Raw genomic sequence first — 14,638 nt, 5'->3', positions numbered from 1 at the left:
TGACTTCAAGTTTATCTACTATAGATGAATATCTATTAGCCTATATTTCTTAATTATACATTACATTTTTAAATGAGCTGGACAAACACAATACCTTAATCAAGATGAGAAATATATATACACCATATAATAAAATTGATCTTAAATTTGTATCAGCAAACCAAGATCCATACCAATGAAAATCCCTATAATATATTGCCTTTTAAATGTAAAGAAACATTTATAGATAATGTTGGGAAAATGGGCATAGTTCTGTCTAAACTTCTTCCTGCTGTTTATTGGGTGAAGTAATTTTTTGAGGGGTATTTAAGGCAACCTTGGAGGGGGTCTTGGTGAATTGAACCACATTAGCCTGGAATGAATCCTCTATAGAAACAAAATATGAACCTCTTTTTCAAAGCAACATATTCTTAGACCCAAATTCTGAAGTCAAGATACCTTAATAATATACATGCTGATTTAGCTTATCAACCTGTACAATGAAATGTCTCTCGGTATTTAGTTCATTCATATTCAAAAAATTCAAAGAAAACATAATATACATAATTCAGATTCTCTGAGTATATTTCATCTTTAGGTGGTTTATTTTTACTTTATTATTTTTAATATTTATTTTATTATCTCTTAATTATAATATATAATATATTATATATATATAATATTCTAATATTATTTCATTATCCTTTAATCTATGACTGTCTGTACTGTCTCTTTAAAGACATGTTTTATTTTTAAAAACACCTTTACTTCTTTTTATAACTTTCAATACTCTTTTTCTTCTCTCTCCCAAGCCTATATACATTTATCCAACACTGTGGCCCATTTAGAGGTCTTTTATGTCTGAATGTGTTCTATTGTGTATCAGTAATTCTTTGCTGTCCAGGAGATCTTAAAATGCTAAGTGCTTCTTAAAAACTTAAGCTGTACACTATTTGTAATAGCCAGAACCTGGAAACAACCTAGGTGCTCCTCAATAGAAGAATGGATAAAGAAGGTGTGGCACATATATACTTTAGAGTTCTACTCAGTGGTTAAAAAAAAGCAATGACATCTTGAATTTTGTATGCAAATGGATGGAAATAGAAAACACTTTACTGAGTGAGGTAACCCAGACCTAAAAAGAGGAATATGGTATGTACTTACTCATAAGTGGATTCTAGCCATAAATAAAGAACATTGAGCCTACAATTCATGATCCTAGAGAAGCTAAATAAGAAGGTGAACCTAAAGAAAAACATATAGTTATCCTCCTGGATATTGGAAGTTGACAAAATTGCCAGGTAGGGATTGGGAGCTTGGGGGTGGGGTGAGGTTGGATAAGGGGAGATGGGGGGAGAGAAGGGAGAAGAGGGATGGGGAGAGCTTGAGGGAATGGGATGGTTGGGATGAAGGATGGGTGGATGTGGGAGCAGGAAGGTATATATCTTAATTAAGGGAGCCATTTTAGGGTTGGCAAGAGACTTGACTCTAGAGAGGTTCCCAGGTGTCCAAGGAGATGTCCCCAGCTTGTTCCTTGAGCAGCAGAGAAAAGGGTTCCTGAACTGGCCTTCTCCTATAGCCACACTGATAAATATCTTGCATATTACCATAGAACCTTCATCTGGTGATGGATGGAGATAGAGTCAGAGACCCACATTGGAGCACTGGACTGAGCTCTCAAGGTCCTAATGAGGAGCAGAAGGAGGGAGAACATGAGCAAGGAAGTCAGGACCGTGAGGAATGTGTTCACCCACTGAGACGGTGGGACAGATCTAATGGGAGATTACCAAGGCCAGTTGGAATGGGACTGATGGAGCATGTGATCAAACCAGACTCTCTGAATGTGGCTCATGGAGGAGGCTGACTGAGAAGCCAAGGACAAAGGTGCTGGGCTTTGATTCTACTGCATGTACTGGCTTTGTGGGAGCCTTGTCTGTTTGGATGCTCACCTTCCTGGACCTGGGAGGAACGAGAAGGACCTTGGACTTCCCATAGGGTAGGGAACCCTGACTGCTTTTTGGCCTGAGAAGGAAGGAAAGAAGAAGTGGGGGGAGAGGAGGGGAGGGAAGTGGGAGGAGGCGAGGTGCTGGAAATTTTTAATAATAAAAATTAATTAATTAATTTAAAAAAAAATTAAGCTGCAGCATTACTAAGATATATATGGCACTTCTGGCTTGCTCTGCACAGTCCAAAAGGGTGGAAGTCACTTAGTGTCTGAGACTGCAGGGTAGGAGCCATCATCACCCCCTCAACTCTGATAACCAGTTGGCCCATGCTGCCACCAAGTAACTTGCAGTACACTATCCAAAATCCCCATTTAAATTCTCGATAACCAAGTCTCAAAAAAGAACCAGAGACATTCATGCTGGCAAACCAGGAAGTTGCTGGTTTTTTTTTAAAGAACTCACACAGATTTTGCTTTTCCCCATGGCACCTTACTTGCTGAAAGCCCATCAAGAAAAAAAAATGTGGATACCAAGAAACTGCTAAATTCTGTTCTTTTATGTTGAGAATTCGTTTTAAAGCTCTCTCAGGTTTTTAAGTGGATTTAGTCCACCATGTTGGTGCACCAATTTGTAGGAGGGAGGCTGTTTGTTTGTCCTCACTGCCCAGAACCAAAATAATCCCACAAAAACCATATTAATTAAATCACTGCTTGGCCCATTCTAGCTTCTTAGTGGCTGACTCTTGCATATTAATTCAACCCATTTATATTAATCTGTGTATTTCCACGTGGCTGTGGCTTACCAACTAAAGTTCCATCTTTCTCTAACAGGACTACATGCCTTCCCTATGTCTCTGTCCTTCTTTATCCTAGCATTCAGTTTAGTTTTCCATGACTAGCTAAGTTCTGCCCTGCTGTAGATCCAAAGCAGTTTCTTTATTTATTAATGGTAATCATAACATACAGAGGGAAGTCCCACATCATTCACTTTGATCTTTCTAAAACTGCCTGACCTGTATGATTGTTTGACATACCTGTTATATACTTTATATTATAATAAGGAAAAAAATTGCTTCATTTTCTTAGAGACATATGCTGAGTCATTGTGTGTCTTTATTTGTGCAGGTATACCCATGATAGCCATAACTTCTAATAAATGTGTGATTACTGAAGCAGCCTTTCCTGAGCTCAGGGCAGTTGCCCATTGAAACCTGAATAAGTGTCAATGGTCTGGGGTACATATTTTAATTTTCCAAATTCTGTAAAGTGGAACACATCCATCTGCCAGATATCATTCCTTTGATTTACTCCCTTTGTGTTACTCCCTGCAGGTAATGGTAATTGGTCATAGAAAGAGAAAGTAGGGCATCTCTTTATAATCTCCTTAGATTGTTGACATGTAATAGAAAACTTTCTTTAAACCTTTGCTACTGACATGATGTTTCTTGTGAAATTCTGAGGCCTTCAGCACACTTTCAACCAATAATTAGTCAATTTCTGCATTGCCTTGTGCTAAAAGATCTGGCAGACTCATATGGGATCAGATGTGTGTTATGTATATGAGACAAAGCCTATTTCTGATTATGTCTTGAGCCTGAATGAATAATGAACTCAGTTCTGTTTCATATGGTATAAGTTCATTGGTTTCAATAGGCAAGACAACTCTTTCTGCATACTGTAAATCAGTATTAAGAGGTTCTTCAAAATCCCTTAGTACCATGAGAATAGCATATGACTCTGCCTTTTGAGCAGAATTATAAGGGCTTTGTTCTATCTTACTTAATTCTTCTCATTTGTAACCTGTATTTCCTGATTTATTTGCATCAATATAAAATATATGTGATCCAGTTATTGGTGTGTCATGTACAATTCAGGGAAAGATCCAAGTAGTTCTCTTTATAAGGTTAATTCTGTCACTTTGGGGATAATTGCTATTAATTTCTCCCAAAAATTAGTATAAGCTCTTTGCCACGGTTCATTGTCTTCCCATACTTTTTTTTAAATTTCATCAGTAGCAAAATACAATATAATCTCTGTTGGTCAACTACTCCTGAACATGAAGACTTTCTTGAAGTTGTTGATAAATCCAATGCCCTTACTTTAAATAAAATTAATTTTTTCCTCTCCTAGCTGGTTTAAATGACAGTTCAGCTATTAACCTTTACCCTAGTCTTAGATTTTCATTCATTCATTCATTTGTTCATATTTTAAAAATATAACAAAATAAAATCCAATATGATGAAATAATATTGTCACCTCAGAGTTGGACAAGACAAACCAACAGAAAGAAAACAACACAAGAAAAGGCCCAAGCAGAGACACAGATGTTCACACATTCAGGAAGCCCATAAAATCACTAAACTGGAAGTCCCAACATATAATCAGAGGATTGGTGCAGACTAGTATGGCAATATTCATGCTGCTCTAGTCTGTGGGTTCATATGAGCTTATCTCATGTTGATGTGGACAGCCTTGTTTTCTTGGTGTCCTTCCTCTTCTATTGTTTTTATACTCTTTCTTCTTCTTCTTCTTCTTCTTCTTCTTCTTCTTCTTCTTCTTCTTCTTCTTCTTCTTCTTCTTCTTCTTCTTCTTCTTCTTCTCTCCTTCTTCTTCTTCTGAAGAGTTATCTAATATCTCAAGGGAGGTATTTGGTAGAGACATCTCATGTAGGGATGATTTTTCAAAAGTATATCACTCTGTGTATTGTCTACTTGTCGATCTCTATATTTATTCTCAACTGTTTCAGTAGACAGCTATTCTGATAATGTCTGAACAAGGCATGAATCTGAGCATAGCAGAATATCATTAGAAGTCATTTTGTCATGGATACTTTTAAACCAGTATTATTTTGCTTTACCCTTGGTCCCCCAGCTATCTATTCTCTGGTCACCAAAGCAGCATCAGGTATGGGTTCCATCTTAGCACATGGGCCTTACATAAGACATGTTATTTGTTGGTTACTCACATTAGCTTTGTGCCCTAACGTATCTTGCAGGTAGGACACCATTGTAGATCAAAGGATTTGTGACTAGCTTCAAATATGTATATTTCTTTTGGATAATGTGCAGAGTACCTTCTTGTAACAAAGATGTTGTAAAGTAGGGGTGAAAACTCACTAAATAGTCTCCAGCCCAGCATCTCAATACTCAATGAGTTATGAAGGTATTGTGTTGAACAATAGGGACTTGCTGTCAGTTTGTGGAATGCAACTTTGTTTAGGGGTTCTCCCATGAGATTTCTTTGTCCACCTACTCAATTACATGTAACCCTATCTCAGTACTAGAAGCTTCGTTGGTGAGAAGACATGGTCATTTGGGACACTATATTCCCCCATTGTTATGTTATATTACTTGGATTGCCGATAGATAGATAGATAGATAGATAGATAGATAGATAGATAGATAGATAGATAGATAGATAGATAGATAGAGTTTCTACTCTATTAGGTTGCATATGTTTGCTCAAATATCCCATAATTTTAGCTGTCTCTCTCCACATTTACTCCTTAAAGCCTCTCCGCTTTCCACTCCTCACTTATTCCTCCCATTCCATCCCTTACCCATTTATCCATTCATAATTTGTATTCTGTGTTTAGATTTTTTATAGTTATGATATTCTGGGGTACTTTATTTCCCAATTCAATCTATTTGGTGTTCTTTATGATGTTTTTACTTTGAGAGAAATCTCCTTTATGTTACAGAAATTTTCTTCTGAGTTTATTGAAAATATTTTCTGTGTCATTAACCTTGTTTTTTTCTTTTTCTACCTCTATACCTATTATTAAATTTGATCTTCTTATAGTATCCCAGGTATCCTGATTGTTTTTATGATAGGAGATTTTAGGTTTAGTTTTTTCTTTGACAGATGTATCCATTTTTTTCATCTGTGTTGTCTTCAATACCTAAGAGTCTCACAATTATCTCACATACTCTGTTCATGAAGGTCACCTCTGAGGGTCCTGTTCAAGTTCCTAAACTTTTCTCTTTCAGATTTCCTTCACTTTCAGATTTCTTCATTAATTCTATTTCCACCTTTTGACCTTGAATAGTTTTATTCATTTCTTTCCAATGTTTGTGTTGTTGAAAAATTTCTTTATGGAATTTCTTCATTTCTTGTTTTAACATCCTTTTTCTTGCTCTACAGCTACAGTGGAATCATTAGGGACTGCTGTAGTAGTGTTGCTGGCCTCCAGTGAAGACATACTCTCCAGGAAATATTGATTATATTTTTAGGCTATAATCTATGCTTTTGAGATTAGGGAACTTGTAATTCTAAGTGCTGATATCTGGTCCTGTCTGTGTTGCATTGATGATTCCTTCATTATTCTTTTGACCTGTTTGATACTTAGACAGTGTGGTGGCTCTGTGTTGCCTGGGATCCTGATCACTGTGTCGACTGGAAATTCCAGGTAAAATGTATTTCTGGATATAGGAAGCTGACACATATAATTGGGAATGGGCTAAGGGGGCAGAAGAAAGTCCACAGGAGGGAAGCAAGCAGTTTTCCACAGAATCTACTCAGTCACCTGGGAATGGGGCCACTGAGGATAGACCAAAGCAGAAAATTTGATAAAAATCTGTGAATGAGACTGAGGTTTGGAATTGGAAGAATGGAAGGAATAAGGAAGATCTGCAGTTAGCCTACTTGCTTTCCTGTTAGAGTGGCATATGGTTTCTTAGAGAGGGTCATCTGAATTTTAGGGCTCAGACAAAGCAATGAGTAGAGAGAAGGAACTTTGGAGTTTCAGATCTGTTTTATCCACTTGTGACAGTAGCATGTGTGGGAGGGATGCTGAACCAGGTGTTCTACACAGAGCTGGGAATGAGACTAGGACACTGGACTTGGAGTAACAAATGTGGAGGTGAAGATCTGCATTTAGCCAAACTGTTTTTATGACAATCTTGTCATGTGAGTTCCCAGGGAATGCTTGGTGGAGGTGAAGTGTGGAACAATGCAATGAGTTAGGATAGAGACGTTCGGAGTGTTCTATGAGATCTACTAGAGATGTGGGTGGATAATGCAGATGTTCTGATGCATAGTTGAGGGTAACATTGGCGAACTGGACTCAAAGTAACGAGGGATAGGGATGATCTACAATTAACTTACCTCTTCCCTAGCCAGAGTCGTCTGTGAGTTCCCAAGAGTGGACTTTGGGATTTTTACAGTACAATGAGATGAAGCAGTGAAGTTAGAAGAACATCTGTGAGATCTACTCTAGATAGGGGAAATAGTCACAGATTTTTTTGCGGCAAAAGTGGGGATGAGACTGGAGGATTGGACCTAGAGGGGCACAGGGAAATGGAAAATCTACAGCCAGCCTACCTGCATCCCTGACAAAAGGCAGAAAAAAATTCTTAATGAAAAATATAAAGGAGCAACAAAAAGAGGAAAATTGGATCATTCAAACTGAACTTGGTTCCTTAATGTTTTCTTTCACGAACAGAAAGTTTCCATTTATGTAGCAACACCAAAGACTCCTTGCCTTTTCAAAATCTTTTACTTTCTCATCTATGACTTATTTTTAATAAATTAAATAAAATGTATTATTATCCAGCTGTATCAGCTGCATGATAGTGCAGTTTTCCCTAAGTCTTCTGTTCAAAAACTTCAACACATTATTTTTGTTATTGCCCTGATTATTCACCTTCCCAAGAAATATTATGAATCTGTGAAAAAATATGTAATTTAAGTTTGGCACCAATAATACCTTTAGAGTTCCATGAAAAAGGCTAGAACTCAAAGCAAAGTCTTCACTATTCCAAGGTTCTGCCGTCTTAAGACTGTCTTCTTTGATTAACAATTGGGACAGTGCACATTTGTGATTCCAGTGTATGGTTATCTGAAACAAGAAGATTATGAATGTGATGGATATCTGAATTATGTATGATATCCTAACTCAAAACAGAATAAAAGCTCTCTGAAATAACCCCAAGTAATGAATATTGACATCATTCTTATGAAAGCGCTGCAAAACCATATTATTCTCAGTAGGAAATAGTATTACACGGTGTAAACATTAACTTCGCTCAAAGTCTTTGTACAGACTGCCTTCATTCCCATTTATCACTGTCTGAAAGTATCTCTATAAGTCTCTTTAAATGCTCAAACAAGTGGGATATGGTGGTGCACACTTTAAATGCCAGCACATAGGAGGCAAATTCAGGTGGTAGATCCTTTACCTATTTGAGTTTGAGGTCAGTACAGTCTCCATATCAAGTTCCATCCCACCAAACAAGGTTGCAAAGTGAGACTCTGTCTAAGGAATAAATACCCTAGTGTGTTTAGTGGGTATGTTGGCATACATCTGTGAACACAACATTATAGAATTGGAAACTGGAGGATCACATGTCCCAGGTCTTCATCTACTACAAAGTAAGTTTAAGAACAGTCTTGCTATGTGAGATCCTGTCTCTAGTATCCTGTCCTCATTAAAAGAAATCAGTCTCTGTCTTTTAGGTCCAAAAATAAGACACATTGCACTCCCAACTCATTACAAAATGCTGTGTGTGTGACTTCTGCCATCTGTAAATGTCCTGTTTCTTTCCTCAAATCTTTCAACGCTTTTGCATTTCACGGTGTCATTTCTTTTTCCATGTCCCCATTTCAGTGTCCATCCACAGTTATCTTCGCTGCATCTGTTCTCTCAGATCTCTCTGTTCATTAGCATCTTTTTTGTTTCTTCTCTTTTTAGGACACAAGAGGAACCATAGAGAAGATCTGTGACTTCCTAGGAAAGAAATTAGAGAAAGATGAGCTGGATCTGGTCCTCAAGCACAGCTCCTTCCAAGCCATGAAAGAAAATAAAATGTCCAATTTTAGCATCATCCCAGAAGATGTGGTTACTAGTGGTTTGAATCTCATGAGGAAAGGTGAAGAAAATTATATCCAGCTTCAAAAATATGTCAGAATATGTGGAGAACTTGTTGTTTCAATGAAACTATAAAAAGTCAGGAATGTTTCAAAAGTCATTGCTCATTACAACATAGTTTCTTACAGACCTTGCAATGAAATCTTTCCATGTTGATGATGTGGGTTTCACGAGCTCTGAAAAAGAATTGACTTGTTGTGGAAGAGTATCTTGGCATTGCATATGTCTAGTATCCTCAATATGAAACAAAATGTAGACATACTGCAATGAGGCTCTGTAAGGCTCCCTGTATCTTAGAACTCAACTCTAAAGAAAATGTCAATGCCTGGGACCAAAGATATATCTGGTATGATAAACACTGAAATAACTTTCTTCAAAATGATTTGAAAAGATGTTGAATATGTCAAGAATGCTGACTCACAGAAGGCTGACTCTAGTCCCATAAAGAGAATGCAAATTATTCACTACTGCTATAATATGATGGTATTTTCCAACCTAAATTTGAATTGCTTCAGACTTAGGGCTTCTCAGTTGGCTATGAATTGTCTCTTCTAGAAGGGTAATATCCAACTTCTCTATGTCTGTGCTCTCTATGCTGGGAAAAGATTGTGGGCAAGGTTTCATTGCTGTAAAATTAAGGAGTAATTTTGCCAGAGTGAATAACACCGGGAAACTCACCTACACCTTATTAGCAAATAATTGGTGAGACAAGACTCTGTTGAAGAAGGAATGAGTCAAATATCAGGTCTCTGGAGATGAGTAAAGAACTTGGGTATAGATGCAGGAAGCAGAGAATAATGGATTTCATTTTCTTCTACCAATAATTTAGATGCTTCAGTCTTAACCTTCAAGATTCCTCCATCATGGAGTGGTGCAGCATGAGACCAAAATAGGATTTTAGCTTATTCTCTCCCAAAATATAGTATTGTTCATGTATCATATGTCTCAGGAGGATATATTTATATTTATTTACATACACATATGTGTGGGATTGTATTTGTGTATATGTGTGTGTTTGTGTATGAATGTCTAAGACATTAATCTTGGACAGAGACAAAAAAAACCTACGGAGAAGCCCACTATCCACAGGCCATAAGAAAGGTCAGGGACAGTCTGAAAAAAAATATTTTTGTGAGACCTACAGCCACCAGAACTATTAGGAATTTTCTTACCAACAAAAGTTAAACCATCATGCCGTAGTGTTATCTTGTCCCCTGACACACCAGAGTTTAAGGAGATTGTTAGAAAAAAAGAAAAGTATTTACTTGTAAGGTGCGCAGGATATTGACCTATTTTAACTTAGAACTTCATGTGCATCCCTTCAAAGACATGTTTCTCTTAATTCATTCATATTGAATTTACTGAAGTTCTGGTATGTCAGCATCTTTTCTGATTTTTTAAAAGCCAGGTGTGCTGTGGGAAACAATAGGATAACTTGTTCTAAAAGTGATGAAAATAATGAAGCTGAGAGTAGAAAAGGATACTTATAAGATCCCACCATAACAGATAGCCGTCTTAGATTCAGATTAAATAATGGTATATTATTTTAATATGGTATATTGATAATTACCATTTAATTATGAATTCTTGACATGTTCTTTATTAAATACTACTAGGGGCTTAAAATTAAATTACATGACTCTTCCAGGAAGTAATGTGACGATCTGGAGATATAACTCAGAGGTTAAAAACAATGACTGTTCTTCCAGAGGTCCTGAGTTCAGTTCCTAGCCACTACATGGTGGCTTGCAACCAAGGGTAGTAAGATCTGGTAGCCACTTCTGGCTTTCACAGATACATGCAGGCAGAATGATATATCCATAATTAATAAACAAATCTTTATTAAAGAATGTAATATGATAAGGAAAAGGCTGACCTTTATTGCCAATCTTTTTGCTTCATCTGAATTCATCAATACCATGCTGGGTAAAATCTCGGATACTAACTTTTGTGCATAGCAAAATGGAACAATGCCAATACCTTCTTCACTCTTTCAGGAATGTTTTCAATAAACTCATGTTGAGTATGTTCCCTTTGCCTGATGTGCTTGATTAAATAAAATCTTTTACAATTTAAGAATCGTTTTAAGTTTTACATTTCAAATATATTAGATTTTGTGCATATATACAAAATAGAAATGAGTAGAGCATGTCAAAGCATCACAACTATAAAGTAAAATAAAATAAAATACAGCAAGGATAGAGAATTCAGAGTTCTGCTTAGAAGAAAGGAAGAGATGATTACAGTGGCATTACTAAGAAAACAAAAGAACAAGATATTATTATGTGGAAGATATGAGCACTCCGGTGTAAAGGTACACACTATGCAGTGTGAATATTTGGACAATTTAACATTACAACTAGAGACATATTATAATGCAGTTATCAAAACCAAAGTATTGTAAAAAGGACAGAGGATGAAACAATGTAGATGTTCATACATCACCAAATACTATACTGATTGAAAACAGGAGTCATGGGACATTCACTGCTGACTGTTTCTGGGTCTCCTGCATCTTTACTGTCATGTGGTTCACAACTGTGTGTATCTCCAGCTCTAAGAGGTATGCTGCCTCTAACTTCTGAAGACACCTGATTTCATGTGCACCTATACACATAATTAAAATTAATTTAAAAATATGTTTTAAAAGTTGTTTGCATGCTTTTCAGAACTTCTATAAGTAAACACTAAAATGAAGAAAGAGCAATTGAACTCAGCATGGATAATTAAGATAAGAAACTCTGTTGAGATGAATAGTGTGGTGCAATCAGGTATAGTGAGAAGCAGAAATAATCTGGCCATCTAGAGTTTGAGCTAGTGTTGATGCTGTTAGATTTTATAGTTGACAGAATGGGAAAGAATAAGGTGGGTCAATATTCCCACAGAGGTAGAAGTCTGTTTGCATATTATTGCAAGGAATAAGAAGGATTATCTAGGGAGTCACTGGTAGTTTCACTTTATATACTGTTTGTTCCTTGTCAAGTACATGAAGGGAGGATTGAGAGATATGTTAAGCATTTTAAGTTAAGGAGTAATTGTGTTAAGATCATCATTAACCCATCATTGTGTCTGCTTCATATTTTTCAAGCACGACTGGAGACTGGAAGAATCACTTTACTGTAGCCCAAGCTGAAGCCTTTGATAAAGTATTCCAGGAGAAAATGATTGGTTTCCCACCAGAACTGTTCCCATGGCAATAAATTCTTAAAACTTTTAAATCATGTATTTGTACTGTGAATGACTGGGTGTGGTCAAAAAATAAATCCTATGATTGAATTGTGTCATTCTTTAATAATTAGTAGTAGCAGTAGTGATAATGGTAGTAAGAGTGGAGTAGTGCTAGTTTTATTGTGTGTGTGTGTGTGTGTGTGTGTGTGTGTGTTTACACATTTCTGTTTGCAGTGCCTTCAGAGGCCAGAAGAGTGCATTGATTTTCATGGAATTGCAGTTACATGATGCTGTAAGCTACCTGCTTTGGGTCCTAGCAACTGAAATCAGACCCTATACAAGCATAGTACAATGCTCTTAACCTCTGAATCATCTCTGCAGCCCAGAATCTTGGTGTCTTGTGTCATCAAATAGCTGTTTTACTTCATTTATTACTGGCCTATTATACATTGTCAGCTAATTCCAATTTGCTTCATGTAATTCCAGCTTTAAAACAATCCTTGTAATATCTTAGTGGTGCAGGAGGTCCTTCTGTATTTGTGTTGTTTTCATTGGTTATTAAAGAAACTGCCTTGGCCTAGTTGATAGGGCAGATTTGAGGTAGGCGGGGAAGACAGAACAGATTTCTGGGAAGAAGGGCAATGTGGCAGACACCATGGTTTTCCTGTCCGAGACAGATGCTGGTTAGACTCATGGTGGTTGGTAAGCCACAGTCAAGTGATGATACATGTTAATGGAGATGGGTTAAACTAATATGTGAGAGTTATCCAATAAGAGGCTTGAGATAATGAGCCAGGCAATGTTTAAATGAATACAATTTCTGTGCGGTTATTTTGGGGTTTAAGCTAGCCAGGCTGGACTGAACAAAGTGGCCCCATGCTCTTACAACAAAGTGGTGCCCAACGTGGTCGACTAACTCCATGTAAAACTTGAGATGGCTTGAAAAGGATTTCTAGGAAAAAAAAAAACAGAGTTTAACATAGGATTTTGCTGTTTGCTGGCCGCGTCACATTCTCATTAGAATTAAGAAAATTCAAGGTTAATAAGGCATTATGTAATCTATTTCTGGGGGCATTTTCTAACCCTTTCTGTTTAACATATCCTTTATAGTTTGATTTGATCTTTCTATGACTGCTTAACCTGTAGGATTGTATGGTATACCTGTAACATGCTTAATATTATAATAAGCAAAAAAAAACATTTAATTTTACTAGAAACATAAGCTGTACCATTATCTGTTTTTATTTGTGCAGGTATACACATGATGGCCATAATTTCTAATAAATGTGTGATTACTGAATCAGCTTTTTCTGAGCTTAAAGCAGTTGCCCATTGAAAGCCTGAATAAGTGTCAATGGTGTGATGTATATATTTTAATTTTCCAAATTCTACAAAGTAGAACACATCCATCTGCCAGATTTCATTTTTTTGAGTACCCTTTCGGTTAGTCCCTACAGGTAGCAGTGTTTGGTTATATAAAGAGTAAGTAGGGAATCTCTTTATAATCTCCTTAGCTTGTTGCCATGTAATAGAAAACTCTTTCCTTAAACCTTTGCTATTGATATTATTTTTATGAAATTCTGAGGCCTGCAACACACTTCCAATCAATAATTGATCAATTTCTGCATTACCTTGTGCTAGAGGACCTGGCAGACCTGTATGGGACCGGATGTGTGTTATGTACACCGGGCAAAGCCTATTCCTGATTATGTCTTGTACCTGGATAAACAATGAAGTCAACTCTGTATCATCTGGTATAAATTCAGCAGTTTCAATATGCAAGATAACTCTTTTGGCATATTGTGAATCTGTAACAATATTAAGAGGTTCTTTAAAATCCCTTAGCACCATAAGAATGGCATATATTTCTGCCTTCTGGACAGAAGTATAAGTGCTTTGTTACACCTTACTCAATTCATCTGATTTGTAACCAGCCTTCCCTGATATATTACCATCACGTACAATTCAAGGAAGAATCCAATAAGTTCTCTTTATAACATTAAGTTTACTGCTTTTGGGATAGTTGCTATTAATTTCTCCCAAAAAGTTAGCACAAGCCCTTTGCCATGGTTCATTGTCTTACATGACTTTTTTATTTCATCAGTAGTGAAAGGCACTATAATTTCTGCTGGGTCTATATCTGCTAGTTGACGAAATCTCAGTTTACCTTTTATAATTAATTCAGAGAACTTTTCTACATAAGCTTTTAATTTTTTACTTGGTTTGTGTGGTAAATACATCCATTCTAAAATAATATCTTCCCTCTGAATTAAAATTACTGTAGGAGAAATTCTGGAAGGCAATATGACTAGAATACAACTAAGATTTGAATTCACCCTGTCCACATGTGTCTCCTGTAATTTTTCCTCAACCATTGTCAGCTCCTTTTCTGCTTCTGTTGTTAATTCTCTAGGACTATTCAAATCCTTATCACCATCTAAGATTTTGTTTAAATGAATTATTAGATCAGGTGTTATTCCAACAGCTGGTTGTAGACTGGAAATGTAAAAAATTACAATAAACTGTATTTTTTACTCTGTGACATTTGGGCAAAGGGAATAAATAAATTGTATTTATAGAGACTTTCAAACCTCATTCAAATAGCCTATAGTGTAAGACTTCTATAAACTTGCATTTCTACTCAGAATATTATACTTCAATTTCACTTTTAATTCTTT

General features: G+C 36.4%; 1 pseudogene; it reads left to right on the top strand.

Moving 5' to 3' along the window:
• Positions 1 to 12,068, top strand: part of LOC148123426 (sulfotransferase 2A1-like) — a 42,003-nt pseudogene extending 29,935 nt beyond the window's left edge.
• Positions 12,069 to 14,638: the final 2,570 nt, after the last annotated feature.

This window comes from Myodes glareolus, chromosome 1, assembly GCF_982192425.1.
Source record: "Myodes glareolus chromosome 1, mMyoGla1.1, whole genome shotgun sequence".
Lineage (NCBI taxonomy): Eukaryota > Metazoa > Chordata > Mammalia > Rodentia > Cricetidae > Myodes > Myodes glareolus.
The sequence above is the reverse complement of the archived record's forward strand: the minus strand, read 5'-3'. Positions and strand labels throughout refer to the sequence as shown.